Genomic DNA, 11,901 nt, shown 5'->3' with positions numbered 1-11,901 from the left:
TTTTGAACTTTGACAGTACCTGGATTTTTTTCAACACTATGATGGGCGTGGTAAAAATGTACAAGGACTATTGTTCATTGTAGCGCTGTTAATTCTGTGATTCTCCTGCGCACTCATCTTTGATCAATATATATGAAAAGCCTATAATAGCGCTAGATTTTTGCCCAAATGGGGTCCAAATCCATTCTAATCACATTTCTATCAAGTTTAGCTTAGTTTGGAACAGTGATCACTATAGTAGACAGAATATTCTCTCATTATGATGCAGTACAGTTCTACACAACTACAACTACAATATTATTATTAATGTTTCTACTCGTTTATTTTATGTGTTGTAATGTGTTGGAAAAAAAATAAGGCAGTAGATGCCAATGAATGGTCTTCATGGTGGAGCTACAGACAGTAACTCAAGTAAGATTTGCCGGTCAAGCTAGCTTGACTGCTAACTTAATTCCGCTGTATTATTATTTTTTTAAACGTCGACAAGACTGCCGTAATTTTCTTACTATAAGTTGCGGTTTTTTTCATAGTTTGGGTGGGGGGGCGACTTATACTCAGGAGCGACTTATATACATATATGTTTTTTTTCACTTTTTGGGGCATTTTATGGCTGGTGCGACTTATACTCCGGTGCGACTTATAGTCCGAAAATTACGGTAACTCACAAATCAAGACGTAGAGTCAAGTGAGATGACGGGACTGTAACATTATATGTTCTGAGATGGAGGAACACTCCCATCCAATCAGTGCTTCTTGCCTTAAGCCTTCGCTCTTGGCTTCGGTAATTACCACAGTCGCTTTTAATTGACCGTAGTGGCTTCAAGTTAAATGTTGGGTGAGTCTGAAACCAAAGAGCCTTTTCAATTAAAGGTATCAAAAAACTGCAGTATATGCTGAATGTATTCTCTACAAGAACCAAAATCCCCATCTTTGACAAATCCCTCTCATTTGTTAATAGCGAGAGTAACATCGTGCATTTCTTTCATTTCTTTTCAAACGGAGTTGGACTTAACGTACAAAACGTAACAAAATCACAGCAGTTATATGAAACATGAGGGAATCCTCCCTCAAAAGTCATCAGGGGTTATCTGCGTAAAGTTCATAAAGTTCCCAAATAATGGAGGCTTTCATAACCTTTTCCAAGTTGGAGAGACTGTTTTCCTCTTCAGTTGCGGACAGCTCAGAGATTATCAAGTGCTTGGGTTGTGATGGAAAAGGGCTGGGCTCATCCACCCAGTCACTTTGACCTTAAGGCTGAGATGGATGTCTGGAGTAATGCCATTCCACCACTCCAGTTAGCTTCCAGCTATTCCTTCACTACAGCACTCAAAAGCCTTGATGGTACAGCTGCCTCATAAAATTTCCACTCTGCTACGAAATATACTTTGTTTATGTTGTCATCTGTTCAAATGCAATTTAGAGCTTTGGTACAGTGCATGTGTAATGTCTTTTAATGCATTATTTACAGTGACTGATCCATGTTGTGGATCACTCATCTTGATACCACTAACTGGTCGGACCAAAAATAAGACAAATTACCAAATAACCCCTAAAAATTAGGTTAAATAATTAAACCAAAAACCCAAAAAAGTTTCGATAAATATGTATATGTATGTAATTTATGTGAATTCACATGCTTGCACTTATTTGAGATGGGACGAGTACAGCAATCCCTCGTATATCGCGGATAATTGGTTCCAAAAACCACCCGCCATAAGTGAAATCCGCAAAGTACGGTCACCAACAAGAAGTACTGGGCAGGCTAACGAGTTAGCGGAAAGATGCTAATTCGCAATCGTGCTAACACGCGAAAACAAACTTCTAAAGGAATGTAAACGAACATTTGGAGTAATACTACATTGTCCTAAAGGTTAGACACGTTTCCTCAATTTAGAAGTTTTATTTTGACTTTTAAATGTTTTTTTAATTTGGGAAAAAAAAATCTGCGATGTAGTGAAGCCGCGATAAACAAAACACGAAGTAGCGGCTGTACTTCATTGTTTCTACTTCCCTTAACGACACTCTGTTGTGCTTGTTAACGCTTTACAACTGCACTCCAAGTGGCCAGTGGAGAGGCAGAAGAATTTGTTTAAGAGGCAAATAATGACAGAATACTCTCTACAAAGCTAAAGCTAAACTGCTGACCCTTGACAAACTGCTCTCAGACCGTGAGAAATGAGTGTCTGTCCATGCCAAGTATGTGGGTGGCCGGCTGTGCTGCTCCAAAAAAGACCATCGGAGAAGTGTGACCACTTGCGGCACCAATGAGCAACCAGCAGGTTTTTATGTCAGAATTTTCTCAAGCTGCTCTCTCTGTACTTTGCCCTTCTTTTAGGGGGGACTAACCTCACTTTCATTCACCTTATCTGTATTTACACACAGCTTGTGTGTATATATGATTGCGGGATGCTGGACTGAAAAGGAAACCAGGATTTGAACGTTAAAAAAAAAACAACAACCCATAAGCAAGTACACTGCAAAACATCTTCAAATCAAATAATGATGATCTAGCTGATGTTGCGATTTAAATTGACAAAAATATTCTTTCCCCTATTTATATTGCACATTTGCACAATAACATGTGCAACAACTTCACTCGACCACAGCCGTCCCACATAGGCCAATGAAGAAAAATGTCTGCCGTTTGCTGACAAACCAAGATTAAGACTGCTATGTCTCTGTACAAAGAACAGGAAGTCAGACAAGGACATGACTTGGGAAAAACTGGAACCGCGCCGGTGCTTCTTTGGGGTGAAAAATACTGTGGACAGACTGACATCCAATCTAATGTAAAACAAAATGTCTCTAAACGATTAGTAAAATAGTTCTCGATTCATTTGATACAATTGTTGATTAATCGATTCATTTTAACAGCTACAATACAGATTCATTTTCCAGTCGATATCAGCTCTGTATTAAATATAAATAAAGAAAACTATGTCATGTAAGAGTCAACACTGTAGTGCTCAGGTGTCAAACTCAAGGCCCGGGGGCCAGCTACGGCCCGCCACATCATTTTACGTGGCCCGCGAAGACAAATTGTGCATCAAATTCGTGTGTCATTACTAGAATAACAAATTGTCTTCACTTTTAATATATATATTTTTTAAATATTTGACCAGTTTATACTCGTCGGATTTGAAAACGAGTTATTTGTCAGTTTGTTTTGTAGCTTTTGTATATATTATGAGGTGCTCATACATTTATTTGGGTTGACAGTCATAATGGCCCTCCGAAAGAAGCTATGACTACAATGCGGCCCGCCAAAAAAAATGAGTTTGACACCCCTGCTGTAGTGGTACAGTCACTTGAAATTCTGCAAAATACTATGTAGCTGACTCATAAGCCTGACATTTGTACAGTAGTGTATTGAGACCCCCAAACTCTCGCTCCAGCTCCAGCGCTAAGTGTATCAACGCATTGTGTAAAGCAATGAATAGTCATCATGGATAGGAAACTACTACACTGCGCTTTTTTTTTTCCCCCATTGAAGGGGATTTCGGCTCTAAACTACTGAGTCAAAGGGTCATGGCTTGTGCGAGATAGCAGCAATTTGTGTGAGCGGTTGTGAGTCATGGCGCTGTGGCGACACTCAAGGCACCATATGTTTTCATGAGCTTCACTGAGGAACAAATGTGCCATCTCACAAGCGTCTGTTGTGAGGATGAAGACAGTGAGCAGGGGACGAGGTCAATGGAAATGATTGTAGGAGGATCTGTCTATGGTGTTAAAAGGTTTATTTGAAAAGTGACCCAATAAGCAACATACTGTATTCATTTATTTCCAATGACAACAGGAAATGTTATTAACTTAAACTTGTGTTAAAATGGACACCACGTGCTTATGAGGCCATAGAACCGTTTGATTTCTCTCAAGCAATCTGTGAAGAAAGGCAATGGCAATAGGAAGAAAAAGTTAGCAGAAAGAGTAATAAAATATAACTACTGTACAGTTTATTATACAGTGGCCATGAATAGTGGAAACTATGGCACTGTGATGTAATTTTTAGTCAACAGCAAATGGCAGTTCAAGGCAAAATGGCCGCCCCTGAGATTAATGAAAACAAGTGGATTTTTCTGCTTTATTAATATTCAACAAATTTATTATTTTAATAAAAAAAAAATCCAAATTAAAAAAAACATTTAAAAGTCAAAATAAAACTTCTAAATCGAGTAGACGTGTCTAACCTTTAAAACAATGTAGTATTGCTCCAAATGTTCGTTTACATTCCTTTAGAAGTCGCGTGTTAGCACGATCGCGAATTAGCATCTTTCCGCTAACTCGTTAGCCTGCCCAGTACTTCTTGTTGGTGACCGTACTTCGCGGATTTCACTTATCGCGGGTGGTTTTTGGAACCAATTATCCGCGATAAACGAGGGATTACTGTCTAACATATTCGATACTGCTTTAGATGCATAGTTAAACTTTGTAAAAGTGTAGCACTTAGTTGATCTTTACACAGATGACAATGGATGCTGTCTTTTGCAGCTTCAGCATCCTTAAAGTTCCAAGTCAATCACAATCAATATGAAGTCTCCTCCCCCCCCTGAGCACAACTTTTGGAAAGTGGAGGAAAGAAAAAAAGTCTTCCTCTCGCGATAGTACCTTGCTTATGCAGCCGCCATATTGTGTGACAGTATTTTGATTCGTATCTACTGGAAGTGAGGAAAAAGAGAAAAGTGAAGGGCTGTGGAGGGGAGGGGGGGCTGAAGAAGAAGAGCTGTCAAAAAGGTATTCCGGAGTCTGTCTAAAAGCGGAGGGCTGGGGCTTGCTATCCCTCCCCCGAGCGTTATTTCGAGGACACATTAAGGCCCGGGGCCTCGGAGCAACTTAGCTTTTTGGTCTGCCTGATACTTGCTGGACCTTTCTCGGCTTCTCCTGTGCCAGCGCCGCGGCCCTCTGGAGGTCTGGCGGCGTTCAGGGGTGTCGAAGGCGGCCCGAGGAGAGGGATCGGAGTCGGGGAAAGTCAAGTAAGTTACCCGCAAGATTTTTTTTTTTTTACCTGTTAGCACACACCCCTAGACTATTAACAACAATAACGTTATCCGATAATGTGAAGATTAAAAGTGCTTTTGCCACTTTTTGCCGATCGGCGCTACCAACTTTCTTGACGGGGGGGAAAAAAAGCGAGAAAACTTCAGAAGTGTGGAAAAAGTTTTTCTATTACGTTCCAGCAATCGGCTAGCTACGTTAGCCAACTAACTTTTTTGAAGTGGGAGGCTCTCAGTCTGAGGCGAGATAGACTTTGCTAACTCAACAATCTTAAGTGTTGTACATCAAAATATTAATTTTAATATTACACCTCGTTCCGCTGTCTGTCGCGACACGTTGGGCTACATTATTTTTTCCATTGAGCGCAGTCGAACTGTCTGAATGGATGGAAAGGTTCAAATAATGAATTGGTGGCTGCGCCCATAACCCGCTGTTTAACAAGCCTTTAAATCAAGCTACTTCTTTGCAATTCATTAGTCATTTAGTTACTATATTACACTCGTTGTTATGTTAAATGCACGCTACGGCTGTTTTGAATGTCGTAACAGGTACCCCCACCTGTTATTTGACCACTCCTGTATGTTGGTCACGTGGAAACATCTCACCCTTACGTCACTTTATTTACGTTACCTGTGCATCAGGAGACTTGGAGAAGATCAAAACAAACAAAAATTTAGAGACTTTGCACTTGAAGATGATGATGACATTAGTGCAGGGGTGTCTAAACCTATTCGATGGGTTAAAATAAATCAAAAGATGCAAGGACCACCTTGACATTCTTCCCTAAAATAACAAATAACCTAAAACCTCACCAAAAAACAGTTTATCGGTGTCAATGATTTCTCAGAATTTTGTGGCACTGTCTCACTCGAATAGATTCTTCCTGTACTGAGCAGCGACGAAACATCTCCACATTCAGTACCAAAACAAGAACAATCTGTACTACCACTAAAATAAACTTAAAGTGCAGAGCAAGTGGAGCAATCGCAAGGGGACACCATTTTCTGATTTATCGGATTTTTTTAACATGGTATTATTAATAGGTTTATTCGTGCATGGATTTACCTTCTGAACCGCTTATGTTTTTGCCATTTTAGTCATAAATTGTTCTTTTGCATTATTACAAGTCTAGACAAGCTCCGTATGGAACCATCCATCCGGAAATGAATGAATTTTCCATCTCACAAGGGCTATGGATGTGCTGCATCTTTTTTATGTGAAATTATGCTCGACTTGCACGTCCTTGTAGTTTTTACCAGGAATTACTACTTTCCATCTTTTGGTAATATTCTGCTTTCCAAACTCGTGTTGATGTCTCTTGATGATGATAGTTATTTTTCGATTAGTTGAGCTCCTGTCAACTTCCATTTTTGCTGTTTATGAAATCTTTTTTTCTACATAAGAATTAATTAAAGTAAGCCTTAATAAGATTGAAACATCTAACAGTATAATAGTGATTTACTCAACCTATTCTTTTTTTATGAGCTTATCACTAAAGAACATCACTAAAGAATTTGGTAACCATTGGTTATGATTACTTTAGCTAATGCTAAATGCTATCTTGTTTGACAGTTTAACAGCTGTAAACAAGTCTCTGCACACAAATCTACCTGACTGTTTTACAAGCTAGCCTTCTTGTTATCCTAGCCACCCTCTTCCGCAATTTGCTTGGCTGCTATGGACTAGTGAAGTTGAATGCAAAGCAAAACTCCAAAGAGCTCACACTGCTTCTCTGTCACCTTTCCGCTTCCACGATGTTGTCGTAGCTGTAACTGTAATCATTCATTAGCAACTTGCGCCTGCAGTGACTTGCAGTCAACACTGCACTTCCTGACCAATACACTTGCATGGCCAACTGTTTATAGGTACAGAGACTTAACTAAAAACATGTGTGCCTCAAGCTCGGCAAATGTTTGCTAGGAGGCCTTGTGAGTTTGTCACTCATTTAGAGACTCTGCAAAGTATTTTTGAGCCTGTTAACTAAGTGCTAAATCAGGTTTTTATTGAGGATTAAGCAGTTTAGCACAAGGCTATGCTAGTAATTGATTTTAATGGATGGAGTCAGGCTTGCGCTAATGTGTGTCACCAGTTCTGCTGAAAATGTAAAGTGAAAATGCAAGGATACTTGTTCAAGAGTGAGGCACTGTATAGGATGCGTTCAGACTGCAGGCATATCTGGTTCCAATCCGGTTTGACCTCAAATTTGATTTTTAGGCCTGATCTTATCGCTGTAGCAACGATGTCGAAACAGAAACGTCGTGTAGCATGCGTAGTGTTTGTCATATAATTGTGACAGCGGCAACATATAAAAGATTTTCATAAATGGACTTGTTTCGATACGCACCCTCGAGCTTTGCTCGTATCTCTCCACAGACATTTCCTCCTCTGTCCAGGGACTGCTGTTTTCAATTTCATCGATGTTCTCCATTGTTTACCGTTTCGTACTTCGATTGGCGCGCTCTGCTCTGGCACATTGGATCTTGCGTCGTGTCGAGTCACGTCACAGTCAAAACCAATTTGCGTTTGGAGCTGATCAGATTGAGACTCATCCTGTCAAAACTGGATGTGAAACCACTTTCCGGATGTGGTTTCAATCCATCTTGCAAAAATCGTATTTCATGTGCTTTGTGACTGTTTGCACGACACAACAACCATCCAGTTTGTCTTATGGTCATTTTTTCACACTTAGGTCCAATCTGTTATTCTATTATGATGACCGTCATTATGGGGGTACTTATAGAAACATTTATTGAATGATTCATATTTATTTAATTTCTAGTCTTACTTTATGACAATGCATTTGATAATTCAATACAATATATTAAGCAATACAATAGATTTGACAACATATTTCCTGGCACATGTAATTTTATTATATAACATTGTCATAATTGTTGCATTATTACATACATATATGTAACTGCAGCATACCATACTACCACCACCACGATCAATCAAAGTTGTTTTGCACAATGTGGGAGCAAATTACATTTTTTGGGTGCAGTAATAGATGCAATATTTGCTCGCTCTTCCCGTCTTGTACGTATTTAGCCTTTGAACTCTCGCTACCATGCATCTATACGTAAACAATGCGTCGATGGATTGACAAGTGGTATTTTAAAGGTAAAGGTTAGCGCCTCAAAATCAAGGTACTGAGCTTTCGCATTATAATCAAGACTTGGGTTTTCCAAAGAAGGCTCCGTACCCGAACCCTCCCCCACTCTAGAATATGTGGTTGTCGGGAAAAAAGCCCCCTCCCTTTGTCAAGCAGACTTCTCTGCTTTTAACGGGTGTGCTTTGTACAGTGACCGTTTTCAGTTTTGCTCCATGATTTGGGAATGAAAATATATTTTTTTAACATATTTTGTCTGTGCTTTTGCTCAATCTTAAGAATTTGAAGTAATGACGTAGTGCGGAAAATACGGTACTCCTTATTCATTCATTTTGAGTGTTTGCATTAGTGATGTCCCGATCAATATTTTTTAAAGGCGTACCAGATATTGATCCGATACACCCCCCCCCCCCTTTTTTTTTATACTTTAACTCCAAAGTCTGAAAAGAATCATATCATGAATTAAGATGATTACTTGTGTGTTTTGTTGTTTTATTTGTAATGTGTTTTTATGATTACTTGAAAAAAGTACTTATTAGTCCGTTTTAATTTGTCCTTTTCTTTACCTGTCAGTATCACCAGATTCATTTCTTTTCAGAAATGAATGACAGGTTCCTTAATCCATGCATTGTTGGACCTGCCTTCTTTCGGATGCAGATAAAAAATCTGGCGAGTGTTCAATAACCTACACAGATGGTGGGGATGTAAATCTGTCAGTGAAGGTGGAACCAGGCAGTTAGCCTAGCTATGATATGTTTCCTGAAAACATTTGCGTACTTCTGTAAGAATAATGACTGAGAGCAGAAATGGCCGACATCACCTTTGCTATTATATTCAAAGCTTTCAGTGCCGAATAGAATTATTATATCCAGTGAGGTGTTGTAGCTGGTGATATTCAGAAAGTTTCAGAATTGTGGTTTACTTACTCCACATGCATGTCTCAGTTTGCATCCGGTGGAAAAAGAGAAGTACCACTGATAGTAACCTATTTCATTTCCTGACATAACACATTTACAGACACAGTTGAGTCTACTACAACCAGCTCGACTAAGACTTAATTCCGACATACTGACTCCTCTGAATACTTGGTATGGATGATAATTTGTGTTTGGAATTCTGATCTTGCATACAGCCCTGCTGTGATAGGAATGAAAACTTTTTTTAGCTGATAAACCAAAAGCAAAGTTTTGTTATTGTGCTAACGACAGTAGTCAATTAATTTCGATTACTCGCCGATTAATCGATTCATTTTGACATTTTTAATGGAAGCTAAATATGCATGGTTTTAATCTATGTATTTGATTCATCACGTCAAAAAATGTGTGATTCTGTTGTGCAGAGAAGGATTTTGTATCGTCATTAATAGAACGCAGGAAATCATAGTACGTGTGCATTGGTATTTTGCAAAGCATATCTTTTCACTGGCTATTTCAGCAGTGCACAGACATCACTGGGTTATGTGAGTCATAGTCAAAACAAAAATGTAATAATCGAAGAGTAGAGTTGCAACAGCTGCTCTGTAAACGTCCACACTCGGTACAGTCTGAATGGAGACTTTTAAATTTCTCACAATTACAAAAGCTTGCATAGTGAAGGAAGTAGGATTCATGAGTAAATTATGATGCATTACAATCTTGAAATGAAATTCTGATTAAAATTCTTTAATTCACATTATTTATTTATAGTGTGTTGAATACAGTACAATAATGTAAAAATATTTTTGTCTAGGAGGAACTATTAGATTCAAGTGATTTGCGTTACAAGTGCGGTTATGCAATAAATTAAACTTGTGGAAGTCAAGGTACCACAGTACATATAGATTTTAGCATGCGCACGCCAAACATTCAAGCCACAACATGTCTGGGAACAGACGAGTAGCTTCCGATGTTAGTATGGAAAACAACATGACAAGCCATCTCGGTGAATAACTGACTCATCAACTTTGGCTGAATAAAAGCAGATATGATAGACATGTGGAATTCACCTGCATATATCTTAGCACTCGTCTTGCTAGCACTGATTCCTTTATGATTGACGTGAGTGATGCAATAATAATCGCTATCGTGATTATCGTTTTGGGGGAAAAAAAAAGAAAAATGGATCCGAAAAAATGTGCATCGAGATCTTTGATTGAATCTTATCTTTCCAATTGCCCGGAAAAAAAATAGTAGTAATAAATCTCCAGTATTAGTAGATACAATTAATTAATTAATTAGAGTACGCTAACCGCAATATTATCAAAGACCATTTAGTTCGACCTACTAGATCTCAAAATAGCATCCCCATGGTAGAAGAATTAAAGAGCTGACATCTTATGTCAATAAAGTGTTTCTTCAAGTTTCCTTTGCAGAACTTCTATGAAATAGGATAGTAGAACAACCGTCAATTAAAGGAAAATTGTGGAGTTTTTGCTGGCTTCCTTTTACATATAGCACTTTACCTAATTGGAACCAGAGTACATGGTGTGTTAAACGGGCGTGTTTTGAGAGACAGCAGTACTTTAGACGTTTTGGCTTTGTTAGCAGCAGTGTTGGGATTGGAGCATTGATTCCCGCCCCACATTTTTCAGGTTTTATTTGACAACAGAAACAGCAACTTCTCTCTGGATTCCAAGCGTTGTACTGGCACAACAATACGTTTTATTCCCACTTAAAACAATTGCGGGTTGCGTAAATCTCACGAAATGTCATCAATGCTTTTTTATGATCGGTCATCATCTTTTTATATTGAGATATAAGATGAGTTTGTTCTTTTTATGTACATATGTGTCTTATTCTTTCACATCACCTCATGGTTGTCATGAAATTCGAAGCAAAAACATTGCTCAGATTTCCCACTGTTTGTCCTAGACCCACTTTCAGAAATACTATGTATTACTACTTTACTTTCCCAAACAAATGATTCAATATTAAAAATAAGAACCCTTTCTTTCGCCTATCCTAGCGTCCATGTTTGTTACAATTTGAATGACAGCAAACAGGAATATGTTGAAGCTCTTATCTTTGTTCCGTCTGCTCTTGGAAGGTGCAGAGAGAGACAAGCGACAAACGTTTCCTCTGATAAGAACTTTTTTTTTTTTTTTAACAAACACCAGCATTTGCCTTTTCACATTCAGCTTCCTTTGTGTTGTCAGATACTGCTGCGTTGTGTTGTAAACAAAAGATACAAACTATATTCTTTAAATCCAACAGTATGTTCTTCTATCGGATAGACAAATGATCTGATCATATCTCACAAGATGCCATTTAAAATGTGATGAAAATGATATTCTAAAAAAAAGGCCCAGAGTGTTTCCAGCACTTTTTGCGACATCCTCAATCTGCAAAACAGTTTGTGCGAGGTTGAGAGGAGACTGGTGTCCCACTTTATCTACAGTTTGTCTGCTAAACACACTACAGTCTGCTAATACGGACAGTAAGGATTCACTAGACTTCGTTTAGTCCTGAATGAGCACTAGAATGCATCTCTAAAAATTATAAATGTTCTATTCAATAGATTCAGTTACAATAGAATCTATTGTAACTTTTGGTTGTAAAAGATGAAAAGTTCAGGTCATAGTCAGGGGAGAAAAAAATAAATCAGTCAGGTAATGCATAATCGTTTCCTCTTATGATTTGTAATGAAAATATATGACAGGAAATGAAGATGATGTGCAGAATTGTACTTTCACATTTCTGATAATACCCAACCCAAGTGATCGGTGTTATCAGCACTAGCTTCTGTGTGGAGATTGAGAATGAAATTGATAAATTTGCGCTTTGCCTTTGAACTGTGTATAATTTAAGAACAGCCTATAT

The 11,901-nt window shown here is 38.4% G+C and overlaps 1 protein-coding gene across 4 annotated transcripts in view; it reads left to right on the top strand.

Moving 5' to 3' along the window:
* The first annotated feature begins 4,586 nt into the window (after positions 1 to 4,586).
* Positions 4,587 to 11,901, top strand: part of tab2 (TGF-beta activated kinase 1 (MAP3K7) binding protein 2) — a 23,113-nt gene continuing 15,798 nt past the window's right edge. The window contains exon 1 of one of the 4 annotated variants that reach the window (XM_061269475.1): positions 4,587 to 4,970. The gene's annotated coding sequence lies outside the window, so the exon portion shown is untranslated. Of the gene's footprint in view, positions 4,971 to 9,069; positions 9,193 to 11,901 lie in introns of those variants that run through there. The other 3 variants (XM_061269471.1, XM_061269472.1, XM_061269474.1) reach the window with 3 other exon arrangements.

This window comes from Syngnathus typhle, linkage group LG22 (assembly GCF_033458585.1).
Source record: "Syngnathus typhle isolate RoL2023-S1 ecotype Sweden linkage group LG22, RoL_Styp_1.0, whole genome shotgun sequence".
Taxonomy (NCBI): Eukaryota; Metazoa; Chordata; class Actinopteri; order Syngnathiformes; family Syngnathidae; genus Syngnathus; species Syngnathus typhle.
The sequence above is the reverse complement of the archived record's forward strand: the minus strand, read 5'-3'. Positions and strand labels throughout refer to the sequence as shown.